This window comes from Dasypus novemcinctus, chromosome 6 (genome assembly GCF_030445035.2).
Source record: "Dasypus novemcinctus isolate mDasNov1 chromosome 6, mDasNov1.1.hap2, whole genome shotgun sequence".
Taxonomy (NCBI): domain Eukaryota; kingdom Metazoa; phylum Chordata; class Mammalia; order Cingulata; family Dasypodidae; genus Dasypus; species Dasypus novemcinctus.
Window position 1 is genome coordinate 89,647,097 of NC_080678.1, and position 26,952 is coordinate 89,674,048.

At 45.2% G+C, this 26,952-nt stretch overlaps 1 long non-coding RNA gene across 1 annotated transcript; it reads left to right on the forward strand.

Annotated features, from left to right (window-relative positions):
* Window positions 1–2,498: 2,498 nt before the first annotated feature.
* On the forward strand, window positions 2,499–26,825 carry LOC131278986 (uncharacterized). The gene is made up of 4 exons (XR_009186334.2): window positions 2,499–2,585; window positions 2,663–2,731; window positions 25,431–25,692; window positions 26,752–26,825. It is a non-coding gene; the product is annotated as an uncharacterized lncRNA (long non-coding RNA).
* Window positions 26,826–26,952: the final 127 nt, after the last annotated feature.

A 26,952-nucleotide genomic window follows, 5' to 3' on the forward strand; every position in this document is an offset into this window, starting at 1 on the left:
GGCTTCCCCGGACCCTTCGCTCCAGCACCCTGACTTCCCCCATCGTCCTGCCTGGTTCGGACCCTGCTCCCTCCAAATCTAGAAGGGGACGAGCAGGCACAGAGCTGGGCTCACAGCACAGGCAGGGCTGAGACAGGACACACATGAGTCTCCACCAGCCCCCCTGGGTCCCTGGACTCTTCAGAGACTCTGATGAAGGGAGGTGCTGCCATGGGTGCTCGGGACAGAAGGGAGACAGGGGATGGGGTGAGAAGAGAACACTGGGGGAGACAGTGCCAGCTGCCAGGCATCCCCAAGGAACCCGGGTCCTGGGTGAGGGCCAGCCTGATGCTGGGGCTCGCTCCTTGCTGCCCTGTGGGGCCTCCGGGTCCGCCGAGGGCGTCTGGGGGTCTTACTCGTCTGACGTGAGGTCTATGGACACGTAGCCCCGAGAGCCAAAGGTGATAAAGGAGATCCGCATTTTTGGGCTGTGAGGAAGTGCCCACTTGTGAGAGGCCACTCACAGCTGGAAGCCGCACGCCCAGGCAGCCAGGCCAGGCCACAGCCCAGCTGCCCCCTCCCCAACGCATCTCACATCGGGGCCCACTCCCCACCAGGCAGTGCCGACAACTTGAGTGAAGGACTTGGAGGCTTCACGCAAGAGAGGGTGCCAGGATGGCATTCTGCCCACCCCTAGAGGCCAACACCCCAGAAGACATATGTGCACACCTGCACACCCCTGCACACATCTGCAGTGACATCAAGACCTGCACTCGCATCTCTGAGGTATCTCCCTTCTACTGTGATATTCTTGCAGCTCTGTCCCTCCTTCTCCTCCCCCATCTCCCCTCCCCCATCACCCCTCCTCCATCAATTCGCCCCCTCGGGGAGCTGGTCACCACCTCCCTGTCCTGGCCATGGATGGGCTTTACTGAGCTCCCCCCCACCCTTGGCACCACCCCTCGGCCACCACAGGGGGCATCCACTGGCATCTGTTCATGTGTCATCTGCTCTGGCTCAGAGCCCTGGGCTCGGGGCTCCCACCCGAGGGACGTGCAGGCCCCTGGAGGCTCCAAGGGATGTGTGCTCTGGCCAGGGTCGAACTCCCACAGCCCAAGGGGCCCGCAGCTCAGAGAAGCCTTACTTCTTTAATTTATTTGTGATGTTGGCAACAAAGTTGTAAATGCTCTTCCAGCTTTTCCCCACAAAGGTTGACCTGAGGACAAGAGGGCATGGGTCAGGGGGACGAGGTGCCCTGTCGGGCAAGCAGAGTTTCTACCTGTCCCCCAATTCCAGCAGCCTCTCTAACAGGTGCCTCCCTCCTGGACACAGCCTTGGAGAGCAGTAGCCCTCTCAAATGCAACATGGAAAGGCAGTGGAGGTGGGCGTGGCCCTCCCACAGTGACTCTGAATGGACATGCAAGGACGCGGGTGCGTCTCACACACAGACAGGGCTCCGCTGTCCCCATGGGCTTGGCCTGGCTTGCTGGATGCATCCCTGACCCACAGCACCCAGCACCCAGCCCCAGGGGCCCTGCCTCTGACCGTCCACTCCACAGTGGGGGCATCCCTGCACGTGCAGCTGCGAGGCAGCACTCACGAGGGACCAGTGTTTCCGTGGAACTCCTGGGGGACCCCCGGCAGGCCGTCCATGGGAGGCTGAGTTTGGGAAAGCTCATCCAGCTTCTCCACTGCCCACTCCCTCCTCTGTTCAGCAGCCTCCTGTGGGGGGAGGGTGGGCTCAGTGCCACTAGATGCTTGTGTCAGTGCTAGAGGAAGCAGCAAATAGGCCTAAGAGGGTTCCTGGGCTGCTTTGGGAGAAAGGCCAAAAGCTGGGAGGAGCGTGGGCTGTGAGCAGAGGGTGGGGCAGTGGTGGAGGCCTCACAGGCCTGCCCAGCCCAGGAGGTGGGGCTGGGACCCCTGGAGGCTGGTGTGCAGGCTCTGCCTCCCTGGACAGGCCCCTTCTCCTGCAGGACATCCTTCCAGGCTTCTCAGGGGGCTGCATTGGGGTTTGCAGAGCCCTTGGCTAGGTGCATGGTCCCCTCTCAAGGGCCTTGGCCGGGGGCCCTGGGGCCCAGGACACTGGCAGGAACCCCCAGGCCAGCCCAGCTCAGGGAGCCCTTACCCTGAACCTGCAGCCCCCCCGTTACAGCAGGTCAGCCTGTGGTCTCCCTGCTGTTCTGGAGTCTTGCACCTGTCAGGTGCATGAGCTGGGTTTCCCTTCCCGGCACAGGTGGTACCATCTGGTGGGGGAGTGTGGGGCAGCCTGGCAGGAGGGGCCCTGAGGTGGGCTCAGTCTCCTGTCTGCCAGGTGGGTCCTGGGCTCAGGCCCTTCTCTGCTGAAAGCCTGCATAGTAGGGTGGCCGGCACATGCGCCTCCTGTGAGCTGCCCATGCCTTGTCTGCGAGGACTTGGTGTGGGGCACTGGGCCGTGTCCCGCATGGGCAGCCCTGAATTTCTGCTGCCATGGCTCCCGGTGCACCCCAGGTGCTGTTCCCATCTGGCCCCTCTTTGCTTGTTTGCCAGGTAGGAAGGTCACCAGAGTGGTCTATGCTTTGACGACTGCAAAAATACCTGAAGGGGCAGACTGGATGGCTGTGGAGGAAGTGAGTCCAATCCATCATTATGGCCATTATGCTGCGCTGATTCTGGGGAATTCTACTCAACGCCTTCTTTCTCTTAGGCTCGAAAGACTGGGAAGATGTGAGCGATCGTTTTCGCCATTGGTGCAAATGTGTTTGAGCAAAAACAGGTAAGTGAGAGCAGGTAACGCAGGGGCCGCCGTTGAGCCTGGTTGGGGGCAGATGTCAGAGGCTGCTTTCCCCGGGCAGCCCAGGGATGCCATCCTAACCCCCCCCCCCAGAAATTCCCATCACCTTGGAATCCTTCCCTTCTTGGTCCCTAAGTCACCAATGCCCAGTGAGCTAGCCATTTCCCTTTTTATTCTCACAGCCACTACAAGCTACGTTTAGGCTCTTATCAAAGGCTGGAATTTTGGAAGCCTCCTGCTTCTTTGCCTTATACAGGAAGGCTAATCTTCCTCAAACACTTTTTTTTTTTAAGATTTATTTATTTATTTAATTCCCCTCCCCTTCCCTGGTTTTCTGTTCTCTGTGTCTTTTTGCTGCATCTTGTTTCTTTGTCCACTTCTGTTGTCATCAGTGGCACGGAAGTGTTGGCAGCGCCATTCCTGGGCAGGCTGCACTTTCTTTCACACTAGGCGGCTTTCCTTACAGGTGCACTCCTTGCATGTGGGGCTCCCCTACATGGGGGATGTGTGGCACGGCACTCCTTGCGCTCATCAGCACTGCGCATGGGCCAGCTCCACATGGGTCAAGGAGGCCGGGGTTTGAACCGCAGACCTCCCATGTGGTAGACGGACACCCTAACCACTGGGCCAAGTCCATTTCCCTCAAATACTTCTTTACTCAAGCCTCTTGACTACATTTAAAAAATACAAATTTCCATGGCTCCAATAATTAGTGAAATATAATTTGGACACCTTAGGTTGCCCTCGAGACTTCTACAAGCTTATCTGTGGCTTCCTGCCTTCCCAACCTTCTCTACACCTGCACTTTTAAAACCCCCTGCTCCAACTGGACTGATTGTCCACTGTCTCCCCACCAGACATCTGGAACTATTAAATCTCTGCATCCTGCCACAAGAACCCATTTTGTCTTTCACAATCCTGCCATTCCTCTAAGGCCCATGCGAGCTAGACACCTTTGCGATACCTTCCCCAGCTACTTCCAAAGACCACAGGCTATTTCTGTTTACCCTTGAAACTCTTAAAGCTGATCCTTCAGTGCCCCACATTGCCAAGCCCTGGACCTTATTTTATGTTTGTAATTTCATAGTATTTTTTTTTAAAGACAGTCTCCCAACTTTGTGAACTTGGCCAGACCCACAGAAAACCTGAACCCATCCCTGCTTCAGATCAACTGTAACTCATTTGCTGCTTAACTGACCTGCGGCACTAAATTTGCTTATGGATGTTTTATTACAATAAGCCTGGGTTGGAAACATCCTCGGAGATCATACTCAGTCTCCTATTTCTTTTATTTCCATTCGGATCAAATCCCCAAGAATATGTCAAATGTGTATTTTGTACAGAGCTCAAGCTCCTGGAGGCAGAGCCGGGGAAGATTTTGCCCTTTGCATCAAGGAAAGGCACATGTTGTGGGATTAAGTACACAGGACTGTAAAGGGAGGCAAGGAGAGTTAGGTGCCCGAAAAGGAGCAGAGACAAAGTGCTCTGGATGCTTAAAGAAGGAGAAAGGAATCCTGGGCTCGGCGTTTTACCCACAATATCCCCACATCCCAGCAAGGCATCCTGGCTATGCTGGGAGGGAAAAGACCAGGGTTTCCCTGGCATCTGCAGGCAGTGAGGATTTAACACTGCCAAAGGAGGGCTGAGGGGGGGAGGCGGCCTCTCTGGGAGAAGGCCCAGCAGCAGCCGCCATCAGGCTCAAGGCTGCAGCAGGGGGCAGAGTTCCTCACTGGTGCCTGGCTCACCCCCAGGGCCAGCACCCCTCCCTGAACACCTCCACCTTGGGATCAGGTATTTCCTGGGCTCTTGTCCTGCTGGCGGGCTCCTTCCTGGCTCCCCTAGCAGCTTATGGTATGAACAGACATCAAAGTGATGACATCGAAGTGATTCCCAGTCTAACTTGCCAAGTGAGTTGCTCTTAGGAGAATGTTTACTGCTTCATTTTTGTTTTGAAATCCCCATCTGTGCCCATGAACTGGAGTTTGTCCAACTCACTCAAAGCACAAAACCAAATCTATATAATTTTCCCTGAATGGAAAGAGAGGACTTGAAAAGAACCCTTGTGTGGGTGGACCCCTTCAAGTTAAGTGTCATTTGTTTCAAGGTGATAGCCTCTAATCAACCTCCCTCTTCCTTTTGAGTTGAGTTCCCTTTGCTGCTAATGCTAGCTAGACTGCTGTTTCAAGTGTAAAAGGTAAAGAGAAGCTGTGGCTTACTGCCTTGCTTAGGAGTCAGGGTAATTTACCATCCTAAAGAATTGGTATTGACGCTTCCTTCTACCAGTCAAAGAGTATGAAGTTACTCATCTGCTCCCTTCTGTGCTTTGGCTTCCGGGATGCCCAGAGTTAGGTTTTGTGCAGTTACTCCAACCTACAGAGGCAAATATTTTGCAGTTATATTTCTCTGCTCTCGCCCTATTACCTGACTTTTCCCCTCTCTTCTTTTGCATTAATAAGCTTTGATTCTATTATGTCTTTATATAGATCCACTTGGAGTTTCTGCTGAACCACCATTGCATCATTGCCCTGGTCACCTCTACTCTCTTTATGAGAAAATTGCCCCCCACCCCCAGCCAGAGGTAGTCTAGCTATTTTCCCTTCAGGATTGAGCAGAAAGATTTTCTCCTCAGCGGTGAACTCTGATGATAGCTCTTCCCAGACCTGCACCTTCTCTGAGGCCTCCCTATAGGCTTCAGGAGCCTTCTGCATTAATTGGGCCCCACATTAGGGCCTGGCTCTCTAAACTCTTGAAAGGACTTCTATTTCCATTTCCCCCCATCTCCAAGCTCTTCTGTCTCAGAGGGAAAGCAGCATCCCTGAGAGCTTCTTGGTGAGGGCCTCCTTCCTGCCCTCTCTTCACAGGACCCAGGCACTCTGGCAACTGGGACTGTTAGGCTGGGCTAGTCTCAGCAGGCCTGGTTGCCCTGGTAATGTGGGCGGGGCTAAGCTTACCAACTGCCAATGGCAGTTATTCAAGAACATTCCGTTGAACCTCATCTGCCTGAGGGCTTGATTTGGTAGCAACTGTTTAACTGCATTTTACAGAGGAGAGATGTGGCTTGGTGAGAGTCATTTAAGCTAGCACTAAAACTAGGTATCCTCTCTCCATGCCCATTTCTGGTCCTCTCTGTCACAGCATCTGCCACTAATAGCTCCAGTGTCACCTCAAGCGCTAAATTGGCCCAAGTGCATCTCAGAGCTCTTACCAGATGGTCAAACATGGCCTGATTCTGACCCAGGAGGAAAATCTAATGAGGGCAAGATTTCCAAAGTGTGGTCTGAGGATGCCTGAATTGGGATAGTCTCAGATGCTTGTTTCAAATGCGAAATCCAGGCCCCACTCCTTACCCTATCTCCTGGAGGTGGACCTCAGAAGACGTGATACTGATTGTACGTGCTTTGAGGACCACTGAGGCAGGGGATGGGTTGCAGGAATAGCAGAAAACTATAATAGTTACAGCTAATTTTCAAAAAACACTTTTATTACCTACAATAAAATGTGGCCATTTAAAATGTACAGTTTGAAGAGTTTTGGTGAATGTATGTGCTTGTTTAACAATTACCACAATCCAAATAAAGAACATTTCCCTCATGCCCCTTTGCAGTCAGTCCACATCCCCAGCCCCCAAACCTCACTTATCTGCTTTCAGTTAGAAATTAGTTTTGTCTTTTCTAGAGCTTCACTATAGAAACTATATAAACACTATTATACAGTATGTCCCTTTTTTGTGTCTGGCTTCTTTTGCTCAGCATAATGTTTTGGAGACCATTTTGTTGAATTTATCAATAGTTCATTCTTTTTATTGCTGAGTGATACTCCATTCACCTATTGTGGTTTGGGCTGTTTCCAGCGTGGGACAGTACATACAAAGTTGTTATAAGCATTCTGCAATCATCTCAAGTTAATTTTTGTGTCTGGTGTGATGTAAGGGTTGAGATCCACTTTTTTTTTTTTCAGTGTAGGTATCCTGTTCTAGCACCATTGACTGAAAAGAATCTCCTCACCCCACCTCTTAAATTATCTTGTCACCTTTGTTGAAAGTAATTTGACCATATATATGTGGGGTCTGTTTCCAGATTTTTGTCGTCAATCTACATAGCTACCTTTAAGCCAATTCCCCATTATCTTTATTACTGTAGCTTTACAGTAAATCTTAGAAATCAGGCAATGTCAGTCCTCCAACTTCTATTCTAGGTTCTTTTCATTTCCATGTAAATTTTAAAGTCAGCTTGTCAATTTATATGAAAAGCCTCCTGGGATTTTGATAAAGATTGCATTAAATCTGTACATCAATTTGGAGAAAAGTGACATCTGAATATTGACTCTTTCAGACCATAATTATGGTATATCTATTTTAGTCTTTCTAAATTTCAGCAATGTTTTATAGGTTTTCATTATACAGATTTTCCATATATTTTGTTGAATTTATTCCTAAATATTTCATGTTTGGGCTATTATTGTGTTATTTTTCCAATTGTTTGTTGGTAGTATGTAGTATAGAGAAACAACTGCTTTTTGTTTATTGACCCTGTATCCTGCAAACTTCGCTAAACTCTTAGTAATTCTCGTAGCTCTATGATGGATTTTTAAAGATTTTCTACACACCTGATCATATCAGTGTAATTTGGCAAGACTACCACAGAAGTCATGTTGTGCCCCTCTCAGTGCATCTTGTCACTACATGATTCATGATGTTATATTCATGATGTTAATTATTAGCATTTGTTTAAGGTTGTTTCTCCCAGAATCATCTACTTCAAAGTTACTATTTTCCCTTTGCTATTAATGAGTGTATTCTGGGAAGATATTTTGAAGCTATGTAAACATTTTCTTTCTCTTCATACTTTGGCCTACTAACTTCAGCATCCATTGAAAATTCTTGCCAGCAATAAGTATTACTGTGGTATTTTCCAAATAGTGATATTCTATTTCTATCATGTCTTCTATACTTATTTATTGGAGTTTTAATGAGAAGAAAAGCTATCCATTATCCGCTATCACTTACTTATTTATATCAGTGTGGACTATGGATATTTATTTTATTCTGGGGGTTGTAATCCACTAGTGTATTAGGTGTTCTTGTTTAAATTATACCAGACTTGGCAATTAAGTGTTCATGAAAGTTGAGATACTCATGATTTGTCTCAGTCCTACTGAAGCTTATTTTATGCTTTTTTTTTTTTTTTTTTTTAGGGCTGTTCTTGATTAGCCTTTACTCTATGATTATTTAGCCATACTTTTTTTGGTTGGTTGGTTATCTATCTGTCTATCTTTTTAACTCTCTGTATCTTTTTATTACAGAGTTGTGAACTTACAAAACAATCGTGCACATGTATAGAATTCCCATACAAGAACCCTTCCCCAACACACCACACTGTTGTGGAATATTTGTTACAGATTATGAGATAATATCAATGGACTAGTATCACTAACTATGGTCCATGGTGTATATTTAAGGCATTGGATTTAATAGTCTATTATGTCCAATGTCTGGGCTTCCTCAGAGACAGTTGTTAATAGTTTCCCTTTGTGAATACATTCTTCTTTCTTTGCATTCTTCATAATATTTTGGTGAAAACTGGACATTTTGAATATCATAAAGTGGTAACTCTGGAGACCAGATTCTTTCTTCTCCCCAGAGTTTGTTGTTGCTGTTTGACATGACTTGTAGTTGTTTATTATTGACTTCCAATTATTTATTTATTTATTTGGCAAAGACTGTATTCTTTGTCATTTGTGGTCACCGAAGTTTCTGTTCTGTTACTTTAATGTTGAGTTATTTTATATATATATATATATTTTTTTTAGATTTATTTTTTATTTCTCCCCCCTCGCCCATTTGTCTGCTTTCTGTGTTCATTCACTGTGTTCTTCTGTGTCTGCTTGTATTCTCATTAGGTGGCTCTGGGAACTGATCCTGGGACCTTTCTGAGTGGCAGAGAAGTGATCATTCTCTTGTGCCACCTCAGTTCCCTGTTCTGCTACATCTCTTATTGTCTCTCCTCTGTGTCTCTTGTTACATCATCTTGCTGTGCCAGCTCTCCACATCGGCCAGTATTCCTGTGCAGGGTGGCACTCCTGCATGGGGGGACACTCCCGTGTGGAGCATTGTTCCCACACAGGGTGGCACTCCTGCGTGGGCTGGCACTCCATGTGGACCAGCTCGCTGCACAGACCAGCTTGCCTTCACCACGAGGCCCTGGGCACTGAACCCTGGACCTCCTATATGATAGATGGGGAGCCCAACTGCTTGAGCCACATTCATTTCCCTTAGTTAGTAATTTGACAGACATTTTTTTATACACCTGTAGCAAAAAAAGGAAGAAAACAAAACAAGAAACAAAACAATACTTTCCCAGTCTTAGCAGATAGACTCTGAGTTGGGGCATTACTTCAACATTTAGGTTATTTACAATTTTGCTTTAACCTTCATTTCCTGCTTATGTGGAACCTGAAGATCATCAGACATGAAAGTAGGGTATTCTTAGGTGTTTTCTGAGCCTGCATCTGGCCTTGGGCTTGGGTGTGGACTTCAAGATTCTCCAGCATTTGCGGTAGCTTTCAAAGCCCTTATTTATCCCATGTATTTATCCCATGTATCTCCTTCCCTAACCTTTTACTTCATGGGCTTTGGGACTGCCTGCTGCTTGTCTCCTCTGTTGTCCCTTGCTCTAAGCAGCTGCAGGTAGTGCATGACTTTAAAGACTTTTGGAAAATATTGTCTGCAAGAGTACTCTAACTCGGAGAGAGTTCCAAGAAGGGCAAAATATAAACAAGTCCCTGAGCTGATCCCTCAGGAAGCCACCAAATGCACAGCCACATTTTTTTTTTTGAGGTACTGGGGCTGTGATTGAATCCTGACACTTGTACGTGGGAAGCTGGTGCTCAACCACTGAGCCACGTTGGCTCCTGAGTTGATTCTTTCATTTGTTTGCTTGTTGGTATTTTTTTTTAAGAAGACACTGGAGACCAAACCCAAAACCTTCCATGTGGGAAGCAGGCACTCAACCACTTGAGCCACATCTGCTCCCTACCCACCCCCCCCTTTTTTGGGGGGAATAGGGTCTGTATTTACTCCCTTGGCATAAGCAAGCTGCACCAGGAAGGTGGGCCATCATTCCCATGGCTGCTTCTGAGCAGGGAGGTGGCAAACAGGGAAGTGAGAATGCCACAGTGCTCTTAATGAAATTTAGCATCTTCTTTATTCTTTAAGCACTCCCATGACTATTGAAAGGTTTTGACTCCAGAGTTTTGAAAAATTCGATTCTGACAATTTTTGCCAGCTTAATCATTCCTTCAGTGGAGGAATGGCTCTTTGGAGCTATGTTCTCTTCATTCTCAGTGATGGCACACTACACAATTGATTTTTGTGTATTGACTATTGACTTTGTGCCTTATATGTTTGTAAATTTTTTTTTTTTAATTTTGGTAGCTTTGCAGTGTATTTTTTAGGACTTTCTACATCCATGTTCATATCATTTGTAAATCGAGTTTTTATTCTTTCTTTCCAATCTGTATGCTTTTTATCTCTTTTTCTTGTTGAATGGTATGAGCTAGGACCTCCAATACAATGTTGAATAGAAGTGGTGAGAGTAGATATCGTGATTTTTTCCCAATGGGAAATGAATCTCATTTCATCTTTATAAGTTGGTTTATATTTACATTTCATATAAATGGAATTATACAATATGTAGTACCCTGTATCTGGTCTCCTTCTCTTAATATAAATTTTTTTTGTCTGACATTAGCATTTTGTAGTATTAACTTATATTTGTTCAGCTTCAAAAAAATGGTCTTATATGTGCAATTCTACCCATATTCATATTTCATATAATTATATATGAAATAATATATTTACATACACATAATATATTTAGTTCATAATATGGCAATCATACAGTATTTGTCCTTTTGTGTCTGGCTTGCTTCACTCAACATCACGTCCTCCAGGTTCATTCATGTTGTCATATGTTTCATGACTTCATTTCTCCTTACTGCTGCATAATATTCCATTGCAGGTGTACTCCACAATTTGTTTATCTGCTTATCAGTTGATGGACACCTGGGTTTTACTTGGATATTGTGATTAACGCTGCTATGAACATTTGTGTGCAGATATCTATTGTGTCACTGCTCTCAGTTCTTCTGGATATGTACCCAGCAGTGGTATTGCTGGGTCCCATGGCAAGTCTATAGTCTACTTCTTTAGGAACTGCCAAATGGGTCCTCCACAGTGTCTGTACCATTCTAGATTTCTACCAACAGTGAATAAGCATTCGTATCTCTCTACATCCTCTCCAACATTTATAGTTTTTCAACTTTTTAATAGCGGCCAGTTTAATAGGTGTGAAACGTTATCATTGTAGTTTGCTTTTTTAAATTTATTTCTCTCCCTTTTCCCCCTTCTTCCCCCCCCCCATTGTCTGTTCTCTGTGTCCATTTGTTGTGTGTTGTTCTGTGTCTGCTTGCATTCTTGTCAGGTGACACTGGGAATCTGTGTCTCTTTTTTTTGTTGCATCATCTTGCTGCATCAGCTCTCCGTGTGTGCAGGCCACTCCTGGGTGGGCTGCATTTTTCACGTGGAGTGGCTCTCCTTGTGGGGTGTGCTCCTTAAGTGTGGGGCACCCCTACTTGGGAGGCACGCCTGTGTGGCACAGTATTCCTTGCACGTGGCAGCACTGCACATGGGCCAACTTACCACATGGGCCAGGAGGCCCTGGGTTTGAACCCTGGACTTCTTATATGGTAGGTGGACACTCTATCAGTTGAGCCATGTCCACTTCCCTCATTGTAGTTTTGATTTGTATTTCCCTAATCCACTAGTGATGTTGAACATTTTTTCAGGTGTTTCTTTGCCATTTGTAGTTCTTCTTTGGACAGTTGTCTTTTCAAGTCTTTTGCCCATGTTTTAATTCGATAGTTTGTCTTTTTATTGTTGAGTTGTTGTACGGTCTCCTTATGTATCATGGATAATCTTTATCAGGCATGTGATTGCCAAATATTTTCTCCCATTGAGTCAGCTGCCTTTTCACCCTTTTGACAAAGTCCTTTGAGGTACAAAAAGTGTTGAATTTTGAACTTTGAGGAGGTCTCATTTATCTGTTTTTTTTCTTTTGTTGCTCATGTTTTGGGCATAAGGTTTAAGAAACTACTGCCTACCACAAGATCTTCTTTTTTTTTTTAAAGATACATAGATCACAGAAGATGTTACATTAAAAAAACATAAGAGATGGGAAGTGGATGTGACTCAACAGATAGAGCGTCCACCTACCATACAGGATGTCCAAGGGTTCTATACCCAGGGCTTCCTGGCTCATGTGGTGAACTGGCCCATGTGCAGTGCTGCTGTGCACAAGGAGTGCTGGCCTATGCAAGAATGCCCCCACATAAGGGTGCCCCCTGCATAAGGAGTGGCCCCTGCACAAGGAGAAACCACAGCCTGCCCAGGAGTGGTGCCACATACATGGAGATCTGACGCAGCAAGATGACACAACAAAAAGAGACACAGATCCCCAGTGCACCTGATGAGAATACAAGCGGACACAGAAGAACACACAGTGAATGGACACAGAGAGCAGACAATGGGGATGGGGAGGGGAAGAGAAATAAATAAATCTTAAAATATATATATATATATATATATATGAGGTTCCCATATACCCCAAACCCCAACCCTCCCCACTCCTCCCACATCACCAACCTCTTTCATCAGTGTGGCACATTCATTGCATTTGGTGAGTACATTTTGGAGCACTGATACACCACATGGATTATAGTTTATTTTGTAGTTTACACTCTCCCCCAGTCCATTCAGTGGGTTATGGCAGGATATATAATGTCCAGCATGTGTCCCTACAATACACAAGATCTTCTTGAATATGTTTTCCTATATTTTCTTCTAGGAGTTTTATAGTTGTTGTTTCTGTAAGTTCTTGATCCATTTTTATTTTTTGTATAAGGTATCAGATAGAGGTCTCCTTTCTTCCTTTTGGATATGCTATCCAATTCTTCCAGCACCATTTGTTGAATAGACTCTTCTGGCCCAGCTGGGTGGGTTTAACAACCTTGTCAAAAATCAGTTGACTGTAGATGTGAGGGCCAATTTCTGAGTTCTTGATTTGATTCCATTGGTCAAGCTGTCTATATGCCAGTAACATGCTGTTTTTTGTTTTTTCTTTTTTTTACCACTGTAGCTAAGTAATACAGTTTGAAGTCAGGAAATGAGAGTCCTCCAAACTTGTTCTTCTTTTTAAAGAGAGTTTGGGGCCCCTTGCTCTTCCAGATAAATTTGATTATTGGCTTTTTGATTTCTTTGAAAAAGGCTGTTAGGATTTTTATTGGGATTGTGTTGAATCTGTAAATCAGTTTGGGTAGAATTGATATCTTAATGATATTTAGTCTTTCAATTCATGAACACGGAATGTCCTTCCATTAAGTCTTTTGTTTTCTTTTAGCAATGTTTTGTAGTTTTCTGAATACAGGTCCTTTCTCTTCTTGGTTAAGTTTGTTCCTAAATATTTAATTGTTTTCATTGCTATTATAAATGGAATTGTTTGTTCTAATTTCCTCCTCAGAGTGCACATCAGTAGTGTATAGAAACGCTACTGATTTTTGCATATTAACCTTGTATCTTGCAACTTTGCTGAACTCATTTATTCTAGTAGCTTTGTTGTGGATTTTTCAGGATTTTCTAGATATAGGATCATGTAATCAGCAATAGTGAAAATTTTACTCCTTCCTTTCCTATTTGGGTGCCTTTTATTTCTTTGTCTAGCCTAATTGCTCTACCTAGAACTTCTAGCACAATGTTGAATAATGATGACACTGGGCATCCTTGTCTCAGCAGGAAAGCTTTTGGTCTTTCACCATTGAATACAATGCTAGCTGTAGGTTTTTTTATATACACACTTTACCATAATGAGAAGCTTCCTTCTATTCCTATCTTTTGGAGTATTTTTTATCAAGAAAAGGTGCTGTATTTTGTCAAATGCCTTTTCTTCTTTAATTTGTCAATGCAGTTTATTATACTAGTTGATTTTCTTGTGTTGAACCACCCTTACATACCTGGGATAAAACCCATTTGATTGTGGTATATAATTTTTTAATGTACTCTTGGATTCTGTTTACAAGTATTTTGTTGAGGATTTTTGCATCTATATTCATTAGAGCTATTGGTCTTTAATTTTCTTTTTTCATAGTATCTTTATCTGGTTTTGTTATTAGGGCGATTTTGGCTTCATAGAATGAGTTTGGTAGCATTCCTTTCATTCAATTTTTTGGAAGAGCTTGAGCAGGATCAGTGCTAGTTCATTTTTGAATTATTAGCAGAATTCACCTGTGAAGCTATCTGGTCCCAGGCTTTTTATTTTTGGGAGGTTTTTGATGACAGTTTTAATCTCTTCACTTGAGATTGGTTTGTTGAGGTCTTCTATTCTAAAGGCAGGGTAGGTGTTTCATGTATTTCTGGGAATTTGTTCATCTCGTCTACATTTTCTAGTATTTTTGGCATACAGTTGTTCATTGTATCTTCTTATGATTTCTGTGGGGTTGGTGATAACTTCTCCCCTCTCATTTCTGATTTTATTTGTGTCTTCTTTTTTTCTTTGTCAGTCTAGCTAAGGGTTTGTCTATTTTGTTGATCTTTTCAAAAAACCAACTTTTGGTTGTGTTGATTCTATTTTTTTGTTTTGTTCTAGATTTCATTTATTTCTGCTCTGATTACTATTTCTTTTCTTCTGCTTGGTTTGGGATTAGTTTGTTGTTCTTTTCCTAGTTCTTCCAGGTGTGCTGTTAGATCATGGATTTTAGCTCTTCTTTTTTAATATAAGCACTGAGGGCTATAAGTTTCCCTGTCAGGACTGCCTTTGTGGTGTCCCATATGTTTTGATATGTTGTGTTCTCATTTTCATTTGTGTGAAGATATTTGATGAATTCTCTTGCAATTTCTTCTTTGACTCACTGATTGTTTAAAAATGTGTTATTTAATTGCCATATATTTATGAATTTTCCCTTTTTCTGTCCATTATTGATTTCCAGCTATATTCTGTTATGATCAGAGAAAGTGTTTGTATAATTTCAATCTTTTTAAATTTATTGAGACTTGTCTTGTGACTCAACATATGGTCTAAATTGGAGAGGAATCTATGAGCACTTGAAAAGAATGTATGTCCTGCTGTTTTGGGGTGCAACACTCTATAGATGTCTGTTAGGTCTTAAGCTTATTTACCATATTATTCAAGCTCTCTCTTTATTTATCCTCTGTCCAGATGCTCTATCCAATACTGAGTGGTGTATTGAAGTCTCCAACTATTATTGTAGAGACATCTATTTCTCCCTTCAGCTTTGTCACTGTGTGCCTCATATATCTTGGGGCACTGAGGTTAGGTGTGATTAGATTGCTTTTTTTTGGTCAGTGAGGCATGACTCAGGTTGGGTCTCTGCCCTCTCACTGGAGGCTTATATAAATGGAGACACACAGTGAAAGTAGACATACAGAAAAGGGAGATCTTCCATTTTGACCCAGTCATGTGAGAGAGAGGACTCAAGGATCACTAGCAGCTGAAGCTGAGGCGAGAAGAGGCTGAGCCCACAGGGCACCTCAAGGCTGAAGAGTCAAGCCATAGGCCTGATGACTCATAGCTGGGTTCAGGGTTCTGAGGCTGAGGAGGCCTGGAAAGAGACAAACCATATGCCTAAATACCCAGAGCTGAGCTCCTAGAGAAGATGAGCTTTGAGGGGGAAGGCTGGAACCTTAGCAGGAATCAGCTACCATCTTGTTTCACCACATGGCGTGATGCCAGGATCACCAGTAGCTGAATTTGGTGAGGAAGCATCTCTGATGATATCTTGATTTGAACATTTTCACAAACTTGGAACTGTAATCTTTTACCCTTAATAAATTTCCCATTGTAAAAGCCAACCTGTTTCTGATACTTTGCATTGGCAGCCCTGTGGCAAAAAAAGATAATAGACTTAACTTGTGAAGTCATCTGTGCCTGGTATTTCCTTTTTGTAAGGTTTTTTAACTTTAAATTCAATTTCTTTGATAGATTTAGAGCTTACTTAATCTTTCTTATGTCAATTTGTGTAAATTGCCTCTTTTATTGAAGGTTTATTTAATGATGTTGATTAATTGGCATAAATGTATGTGTAATATTCCTTTGCTTCATTTAACCACTAAGCCACATCAACTCCTCAGAGTTGCTTTTTACATTTGTTTGCTTGTTGTTTGTGTTTTTGTTTTCAGGAGGCACCAGGAACCAAACCTGAAACTTCCCATGTGGGAAGCAGGAGCTCAACTGCTTGAGCCAATTCTCTGTGTCCATTCACTGTGTGTTTTTCTGCATCCATTTGCATTATCTGGTGGCACTGGGAAACTGTCTCTTTTTTGTTGCATCATCTTGCTGCATCAGCTTTCCATGTGTGTGGCACCACTCCTGGGCAGGCTGTGCTTTTTTCACATAGGGAGGCTCTCTTTGAGGGCCACACTCCTTGTGTGTGTGGGGGGGCACCCCTGCATGGCATGGCACTTCTTGTGCATGGCAGCACTGCACATGGGCCAACTTACCACATGGGTCAGGAGGCCCTGGGGATCGAACCCTGGATCCTCCATATGGCAGACAGACACTCTATCAGTCAAACCGTGTCCACCCCCCTAAAGAAGTTTTAGATATCATAAATATTACATCAAAAATATAGGGGATTCCCATATACCCCACCCATCCCCCTCCCACACTTTCCTCCATTAATATATTTCATAAGTGTGGTACATTTGTTACAATTGAACAAATATTGAAGCATTGCTACTAATCATGGTCTATAACTTACATTATGGTTTACACTTTGCATCACACAATTTTATAGGTTTTGACAAAAACTTATAATGGCCTGTATCTTTTTGCAATATCATACACAATTTCAATGTCCCCAAAATGCCCCATGTTACACCTATTCTTCCCTGTCTCCCTTCAGAATCTCTGGTGACCACTGTCTTTATATCAATGTTACGTGTTCTTCTAGTACTAGAATAATGTCTCCTTTAGTCCTTATGTTTGTTCATTCCTCAATCTTGAGGATTTTAGGATGGTGGTACCCACTCTGCTTCTGATTGAAAGGCCCCATAGGTTTGGTTTGTTTTTTTTTTTTTTTTTGGAGGCCCTGGGGCTTGAACTCAGGACCTCACACATGCAAAGCAGGCACTCAATCCACTAAGCTACACCCGCTCTGCCATACAGGTTTTCATATGTTGTGTTCTTATTTTCATTTGCCTTGAGCTATTTAGTAAATTCACTTTGACCCACAGATTATTTGAGTGTGTTGTTTAATTTCCATATATTTGTGAACTTTCCCCTTTCCTGTCTATTACTGATTTCCAGGTTCATTCCTTTGTGATCAGAGAAAGTGCTTTATATAATTTCTGTCTTTTTTAATTTATTGAGACCTGTCTTTGACCCAACATATGGCCTATCTTGGAGAAGGATCTATGAGGACTTGAAAAGAATCTATATCCTGCTGTTTTGGGGTGTAATGCTCCATAAATATCTGTTAGGTCTTGTTCATTTATCATATTATTCAAACTCTCTCTTTCCTTATTTATCCTCTGTCCAGATGTTCTATGCAATGTGGAGAGTGTTGTCTTGAAGTCTCCAACTATTATTGTAGAGATGTCTATTTCTCCCTTCAATTTTGCCAGTGTGTGCTTCATGTATCTTTAGGCACCCAACTTAGATGCAAAAATATTTATATAGTTATTTCTTCATGGTGAATTGTCACTTTTATTCATATATAATGACCTTCATTTCTTAACAATTTTGTATTTAAAATATGTTTTGTCCAATATTAGTATCACTGCTCTGGATCTTTTTGGTACTATTTGCATGGAGTATCTTTTTCCAACCTTTAACTTTTAACCTGCTTGTGTCCTTTTGCCTGAGGTGAGTCTCTTGTAGCCAGCATATAGATTGCTTTTTTTTTTTTAACCTACTTTTTTGATTGGGGATTTCAAGCCATTAACATTCACTGTTATTACTAGAAAGGCATTACTTACTTCATCCACATAGTGCACATAGGGGTTACTCTGCTCCCTGCAGAACAGGGCCAGGGCCCTTCATCTGGAGTGTGGGCCAACTCCCCACTGTACAGTGGAGGGCACTGGGGAGGGGCCAGCAAGGGTGCCGAGAGTTTTCCTACTGTCTCTAAAGCTGTGTTTTCTTGACTCAGCACTCACCCAGTTTAACTATGCTCCTGAGGTTTGAGGAAGACGGCATTGCCAGTTTTCACTAGTTATTCAAAGATTCTGTGTGGTAACGGTATCCTGGAGTGTCTCAGGCTGCCATCTTGGTTGGCTGGACACCATTTATGATGCTCTTAAGAAGAAGCTTTTAATGCTCTGTCCAGCCTTTTAGCTGAACTAATTGAGGGATTGGTGTGAATTACCTAGTTGGCCATTACAGGAACTAATAATATTAAAGAAACATTTATTTTCTCTAGTTATAAATGTAATATTTGTTCATTGTAAAGAATTTTGGAAACTAAAAGAGAAAAGTAAAAGGTAAGGAAACAAATACCTTATTAATACCACAAGTCAGCGATAAATGCTTATTCATTTTCTGGTATATTTCATTTTAGTCTTTTTTTTCTGTGTATTTCAGAATCTGGAAAACTAAATAATCACTCTAATGCATATATGCTTTTATATCCTGCTTCCATTTCTTAACATCATATTGTCAGTTTTTCCTATTAAAATATTTTGTGAAAACATGGTTTTATTCACTTTATCATATCTTAACAGAAGTGTACCTAAATTTGGTTAGCCATTTTTCTGTTGTGGGACTTTTCATGAATTCTGATTTTTCATGATATATTGTATGATCAACATCTCTGTATATGACTTTTCCTGGAGTATTTCCCTAGAATTGATTCCGAGTTGGTAGTCCAGACAACAGGGGGCTGAAACAACTTTGATTCAGCCACCACCCCTCCCCCACCCTGTGGGTTTTGAGGAACATTAGCCAAATGTGTGGATGAGAAATTACAGGAAAGGGGAGGTCTTGGAGCCCCAGCGTGTGACCCCACTGTAGCCGGGCAGGAACGTGAACCAGCTTCAACACCCCAGCAACAGAACCCTCCATCCCGCCTTGCAGGATTGACCTTCTGTAGCGCACCTCGGGGCAGGGTCTAGCAATGGCAGTAGAGGGCTGGATGTGTTCTTTCTTCCCCTGGGGCCAGGGAGAAGGACTGAAGTAGGAGGGGTTGATGACATGGAGGAGGGCAGGCTCGGGAGGCAGATCCTGAGCTTCCTGTACCTGTACGTGAAGGCGGGTGGGTGCTTGGGCAGTTAGGATGGATGGTTGTAGTGGAGTGGGAAAGAGTGGAGCCACACTGCTGCGTTCACATCCTAGCTGTGCCACCGTCTGTGAGAAGGTGGCAAGTTGCCTCATCTTATTTGGCCTCAGTTTCTTTATCTGCATAATGGCAAGAATCACGGCACTGATCTCACACAGTTACTGTGAGGATTAAATGAGGTAATGGATGTCAGAGTAGTGTCTGGCTCATAGCTAGTGCACAGTAAATGTGGTGCTGCAGTTGTTTTTAGGAAAGATAAAAGGAGTTGAGACAATATCGGCACCCAAGTGAGTGGAATCCCCCTAACAAGCTGCAAAGGTAGATAGATTCTCACTCTAAGAATTCATAGATTGAGTTCCAGAAAATGTGACTTGCTCAAGAGCTGGTGGGCAGGGTTTGAACTCTGGTGTTCTGGAAACTTAAGATTACATAACCTAAAAGCCCAGTCTCTAGGTTCTTCACCATGATCAGAGCCAGAGCTGAGGGAATATCACGGCAAATGAGTCGTTGGCCCAAGTGTACCCCCCAGGGGAAAAAATCCATCTTCTCTTTCCCATCTGCAGTGCCTCTGCCTTATTCTATCCCTCAGCTCTTGCCTGGACTTGACAATCACTTTCTGATTGGTTTTCCTGCTTCCTCCAGTCTGCCCTCCTAGCATCTTGAGGGGCAATCTTCCTAAAATGTACCCCTACTTAGAGCCTCCCAGTGTCTCTCCACCTCCTAGAAGACAGTCCAGACTTCTGAGTTGCATACAAAATGAGGCTCCTCTCTCTGCTAAGCATCTTTTCCTGCTACTCTCCCAAGAGCTAGGTTCCCCTCCTTTTTGTTCCTATAGCATTTTGGACACACTTTTATGGTATCACTCTCCATCTTGTGTTGTTACTCTTGTTTGCACTCGATCTTTCCATGAGCTAGAATTCATTAAGGTAGAGGTTGTGTCTTGTGCACACTTGTCCTCTTAGTGACTAGCATGGTGCAAGCTACTAAGTGTTGTGAATGAGACTGATAACTCTTGGGGCTCGTTTAGGATGCAGAGGTAGCCCCTCCTTGAGTGTAGGGTAAACATGCAACTTTTTATTGAATCATGGGTAAATGTGAAATAAATGGGAAGAAAAAAATGACTATTTTACAACATATTGATGTGCCAATTCTTTGTCTATTAAGAAACCTGAAATAGTGCCATTTGGCTGTACATAAGGGCTCTCTAAACAACCAGCAAAAAGAAAGAAATATTACCAGAATTTGGTGAGGTCCTTTGTGGTGATACTGGTGAACTGCAGGTCAAGTTGGAAAGCTTAGGCAGGTCTCAATTAGCAGATCTGAAGGCTGAGGTACTCTTGGGTATTAAATAGGTACATTGGGGGCATCAAAGCAGATTATCAATTCTTCTGACTGATGGTGGTACAGTAGAGAGGTTAGGCCTCTTAACCAAGTTACCTAGATTCAAATCCCAGCTTAGCTGTGTCACCTTGGACAAGCTATTTCACCTCTCCATCACCAAGCTTACTCATATATAAAATGGAGATAGCAGTGGCTCACCTCCTCGCACTATTGTGAGGAGCTAATATTTCAAAGTGCTCAGAGCAGTATATGGCTGGTAGTAAGTGCTATGCAAGTGTTAACTCTTTTTAGGCTCTGCCCTATTCTTGTGAACACTGAGCTCTGTGAAATCAAGGACACTTCTTTCCTTCACCCATCCAAATGCTCCCCAACCCCACGCACACCACCTGTGTGTTACTTTCACACACATCAGGGACAGTTCTGACTTTGAAAAGAGGCAATCCTCATTTCCTTCCTCCTGGTTGTAGAACTTTGGCCAGTGCTGGGCTGGTTAACAGCCATATTTCCTCTCAGAGTAATTGAATCTGGGGCATCTGACCAGTATATCACCTTCATGCCTTTGGCTCCTGATGCCAAGTCTCCCTGAGAATTAGTTCCCTTGGCATTGCAAGTTTCCAAACAAAGGCATGCTGAGCTTTGAGTTAGGGCTGCCCACTGTTTCTGTTGCCCTGATTGCAATGAGGAATGTTCTGTCTTTTCCTCTTCCATTATAGACATCAAAGCAATTTTCCCTGATATATTGCTTAAGTTACATCAATTTCTTAGTGAGAGAAATATATATATATATATATATAAATTGCATTTCCTAGCACTTTTTCTTTAGCGGCTCCTGGATGGATTAGTTTATGAGCAAACCATGCTTTCCTTTTCTGTGGCTTGCCTCAGCCTCACTCACTTCTGGATGGCATAGTAGAAAAAGCACAGGATTTGATGGCACAAGGTGCTCTGGGTTCTGGATCCAATTTTCCTCCCCCAGCTGTGTGAGCTCAAGCAATCCCTTCACTCCTGGGCCCCCAGGGTCTGCTCTTAAATGACATGGTTGGACTAAGGTGCTTCCTAAGGATGCTCCCAGCCCGTGATTCTTTGATGCTGCAGCCCTTCTCCCCATTCCGGACTCCAGGCTGACCTTTCATGAAATCCCCTCAAGAGGGCAGCAGCGAGACCTCCCATCTGCTGCAGCGGGGGATGCGCAAGAGTGCCAGGCTACTTCCTGCACCCCGGAAACGCGATGGCCAGACTGCTCAGCCTGTGGGTTCGCATCCTCCGACACGGGCTCTGCTGATACAGAGGAGCCAAGTGGGCATAATGGGACCCTAGGCTTGGGGTGCTGCTGACGACACTTCGGGTGTCCTCTTTGGAAATGTAGAGATTGTAACCAGTTGCCATGTAACCAACATTTCAGTGAGACGAATGGCGACTTCTAAGAGGCTGAGACCATGCCTCTTCTCTCTCTCTCTCTTTTTTTTTTTTTTTTTTTTTTTGAGGTACCATGGCTGGGGATTGTACTCTGGACCTCATAGGTGGGAAGCTGGAGCTCAACCACTGAGCCACGTTGGCTCCCCTGAGTTGGTTTTTCATTTGTTTGCTTGTTGTGTTTGCTTTTTTGCTTTTAGGAGGTACTAGGGACTAAACCCAGGACCACCCATGTGGGAAGCAGGCACTCAAACTCTTGAGCCACATCCGCTCCCTGACGCATCTTCTCTTACATCTCTGTAATATATAGCACAGGGCTGGGAACACTGTAAATGTTTACAAGCATAGTGTAAAAAATATTTCAATATTTTTTAATAATAGTATTGTGTTGGTGGTAAGATGTTGCTGCTGTGAAAACCAGTGGCATCTCAGGCTGCATTCATGGAAGCATGTTAACTAGGATGAGGGAGGTGATAGACTGCTCCATGCTAGAGAGATCTCAGCTGTAGAACTATTTCATTTTTGATTGCCCACTAAAGTTCTGTGACATCAGGGGCAATGCTTATCCTTTTTGCTAGTGTATTTCCAGTAAGAGCACTGAGCCTACCAGATAGCAAGCCTGCAATGAACACACTGTCTGCTTGACAGAAGTAGATTTGTTCTTCATGAAGATGGAAAGGAGGCTCATCACAGCTCATGAAGAGCAGCAGAAGTAAGGGGGATAGTTAGCCCATAGAACCAAAGGGAAGCCTGAGCATCATTGCCAAATATTTGAGTGGTTGCTACATAGAGAGGGAATTAGCCTTTTAGTGTTTTAACCAGAGAACAATGTTGTCACAGGGGTCTGGACATTACAACAATCTAAGCCATCCACAAATAGGATGGGCATGGTGTGATAGTGAGCTTTCTGGCCCTAGAGGAATTCAAGAGCAAGCTGGTTGACCCCCTGGTGAGGATGTTGCCATAGGGGATTCAGACAGTGGAGAAGGAAGGGCTTAGTGGACATCTGTGCTTTTTCCTGCCTAATATTTGTTCCCCTTTTTGGTTACAGCATCCTGAGCTTGTTTGGGGGAGTTGTACTGATCCCATTGAGTACAGGCTTGGAGGGACCATTTCTCAAGGTGCTCCCTGCTTGCAGCTAAGAGCAGCACACAACCCAAGCTAGGGTGCCTGAAGAGGTGGTTCTCAGAGTTGGATCCCTAGACCAGCAGCACCAGTGGCACCTAGGAACTGGTTAGAAAGGCAAAATTCTGGAGTCCCACCTCAGAATCAGAAACTGAATCACAAACTCTAGCCATCTGTGTATTTATGAGCTTCCCAGGTGATTCTGACGTAAGCCCCAGAGTTTGTCTTTCCGATTAGAACCAAAACATTGCAAGCACTTGGCACCTCATCTTCTGCATGGGGCCTTCAAGACACTGCCCAGTGGTTCCCGCTCCTGAATCCTGGAGCCTGTCCTTTCATGGACAGAACTCTTTGGCTTTTCCTCATTTCCATGAACTTCCCTAGCTTCTGCCTAAAACTGTCTGGTTTAGCTTTAGGTAAGCAGAGTCAATTTCTGGTGCTTAGAATCAAAGACCCCAGATGGCACTAGTTTGGACAGATTTGGTCAGCTGACCCCTAAGGTCCTTCAGTGAACCTATAAATGGCTGGTTCATGAAATTCAACCAGCTTCCCTCTAGTGTGAGCTCTGAGAGAAAATAAAAGTAGGCCAGGGGAACAAAAGAAGGTGGGGAGTGTTACCAGATACTGATGCCAGAGCAACCAGGATTAGATCAGGCACCAGGAAACCTGTCCCTGGTGGGAATGCATTTGCCGGCCGCCCGGACTCTCCAGGGCCCATGTGCCTCTCTGCAAGGGAGAGGATCAGCCAGTGCTCTTTGCACATTCCTTTTCTAAGAGCCGAGGTGGGGTGGCCTGTGTGGTGGGGTGGCCCATTGGGTTGGGAGTGATCTGAGGAAGAAGTCCTCACCTTTGTAACTTGGACCAGATGTGGCAGCACAGACTCTGCTGCCACAGGACAGCTCTGCTTTCCTGAGGACCAGGCTAGGGCCGGCTCCCAGTGAATGATGCCAACTGCTTTCCCAGGAGCGCCCTCTTGGGTGGTGGGGTGGGGTGGGAAGCAGAAAGAACAGGCACTTGGGAGAGATCTGAAGAATGATGGGAGTTTTTTCTAGTGGGTATGAAGATTTATTATGAGGCTTTTCTAAGGAAAAGTGGAGAGAAGTGAGTGGGTACATGTGGAAGTCATAGGGGCTGTGAAATGTCCACACATTTGGAACAGGTTCTTTTCCAAAGCATGCATTTGTGGATGTTTCCTTGGCTGCCCAGGGCATGGGGGCAGGGGAGCCAGGCTCGGAGCACAGAGTGCTGGGGCTTTGGGCCTCTCTAGCTTCATGCTCTTTGTTGCTCTGCCACTCTGGGCTTAGCTCTGCCTCTCTCTGGTTCTTCCTTATCCTCTCCTCTTCTGGGTTTCTCCAAGGGTTCTTATTTTGGGTAAGAACACTTTGTGGTTGCAAGTGATTGATACCCAACTTACAACAACTTGGGGGCAGAGGAGACATGTATTGGCTCCTGGAATCAAATCCTGAGTTTGAACCACCAAATCTTCTAAAGGGAAGGATGCAGCTGGATTTCTAGGGTAACTGCACCTCACCTGCACTCCTCTCTATGACGGTTTCCTTCTCTTGCAATATAGACCAGCTTCTGTCACATGGGGGGACACATGGAGGCAAGCAGGGCCCCACACTCACTGCTTGCAATTCCTGCTCCTGGAGAGGGGTCCACTTTTACTTTCTGGGTCCCAAGCGAAATTTAAAGAGAAAACCTGAGTGATTAAAAACCACAACTCAGAGTCATCACTATCCCAGCTCTGTCGAGGAGTACCTGGGTATCTTCCCCAAGTTACTTCGCTTCTCTGAACAGCAGTTTTCTCAGCTGAGAAATGGGATGAAAATAGTTGTGAGATCAGAGAGGACGTGTAGCCTTGCGGTTAGGAGTGGAGACCCAGAGCCAGGCTGCCCGGCTGCCGTCTCAGTTATACGCGGTGTGGTCTTGGGTTGGTCCCCCATCCTAGGGTAGCTCAGCTTTCTAAAACAGGGAAAATAATGACACCTACTCATAGGGTTGCTGTGAGGATTCAGTGAGTCAGAGCACAGAAAGAACTTAGGGCGGTGCACAGCATCTAGCTAGCACTTGATCAGTACTTGGTTTATCTCCAGCTCATGGTCCGTTCCTGTGGGCTCTCCCCATGGCTACAGCTGACCTAAGCCAGGCTGAGGGCTGGGGGCCATGCCCTCCTCAGCTGGGGGCATTCTACTCCTTTCTTTGCTTGTCGGGAATGCCAGTGAGTAGGAACTGTGAGGGATGTTATTTTAGGGATGAACTTGAATCTGTTCTAATTTATATTTTTAAAAAGTCATCACTCTTAAACCTTGGATCCCTATTATTAACAAATTGCTTTTGAGATTCTATTTACTGAGCACTTACTATGTACCAGGCAGGGTGTCGAATGGTCCACATCCATTATTTAATTGAATCGTCACAACACAGCACGGCAAGTGTCCTTAACCCTCTTTTACAGATTGAGGACATGAACTGCTGAGAAAAAGAGTAACTTGCTAGACAGAGGCCACACCCCTGGTCGCGGGAGGAGCCAGGAGTCGAACCTAAGCCTGTCCGGCTGCAGAGCCCACGTGGCCCACCCTGGCCGAGAGGCACTTTCTGAGGGAGGCTGAGTCTGGAGAGCACCTTTCCTGAAGCGCCAGGGCATCCTGGAGGCCTCAGCCAGGCCTTCCACCTGCCCCTCTCGCCTCCTCCATCGCAGTCAGGTGGCCTCTTGGCAGGTAAGCCTATCCTCTGTTGGCTGGCTCCTTGTTCACTCTCTGCCTGGTTTACTCTGAGCTCCTGTTTCGTTTTTCCGCTTCGATGATAGGCTCCTTGTAGTGGGCATGTGCTTCAGCCTTCGGCCCCCGTCCCTCCCTCACCGAGGGCAGGGAATCAGCAAGCACTCTGTGAAAGCCTGGTAACTCAACCGGAATCTGGGATGTAAAGGAGCGCCTCAGTACCGCTGCTCGCCAGGCGGTGGCGCCAGTCTGCAGGCCAGGCTCCCTGAGCCGAAGCCGCTGGTTTGGAGCCGGCAGCCTCAGCTTCTAGGGCCACCACCTAGAGAAGCACCAGGTATTGGTGCTAGCTGGGGGCAAGGGACCAGGAGAGAGGCCCAGGGAGCAGTAAAACTGTAGCAGAGAGTGTGGTAGGTTTGTGAAGCCCACCCTAAAGTGCACAGAGGGAGTCAGGAAGCCTGACTTCCTGGGGACAGCCCAGATGGCTGTGATGCCCCAGCAGTGCTCGTGGAGCTGAGCAGCCCTGGATTGGACATCAAGGCTTCTCTGAGCTCCGAGCTGCTCTGAGCACGGCCAGCCACGCTGCACGTGGACATGAGAAGTGAGAGCTGAGGCCTCTCCCTGCCTGGGCCAGACGGTAAGCTATGCAGGGCAGAAGTTGAAAGTAGAGTGGAACATCTGGCAGTCACTGTCCACTGCTTTCAGGGGCACTAAAGATTAGTGGGGAAACAGACAAATTGAGAAGGCATTGCCACATGGTATGAGAAGTGCCCCAGTGGGGGAAGTGCACATGGCAGAGCCTTTAACTCAGCTCAGGGGCACCAGGGGGACTTCCTGGAGGAAGAGGCACCTATTCTGAAATAAGAAGGCAAGAAGGAGTTTGCTAGGCTTGAGGAAGGAGGGGTTGAGTTGGATGCAGAGGCTCCTGGGTTTTTGGGGTTGGGGAGTGCCAGAGCCCCTGGGTCACTCCCGTTGCAGTCTGTTTCCCTCTGTCTTCATGCAATGCAATGACCTGCATGGAAGGATTAAGAATCTCATGAAAGCTATCCACCCTCTCCACAGGAAAAACGGATCCATGATTCCTCCTTAGCTCTGCGCACAGCTGCAGGGTTCCATGGAGGCACAGAGGAACCACGGTGAGAACCCGTGGATGAGGGACAGAGAGGTGGCGCCTTGTCCCCTTGCTAAGGATGTCCATTCCTGCGCCCCACATCCCCCCAGCTGCTCCAGGTGTCTGAACAGGTTGGGGAGATGCCAGCAGGC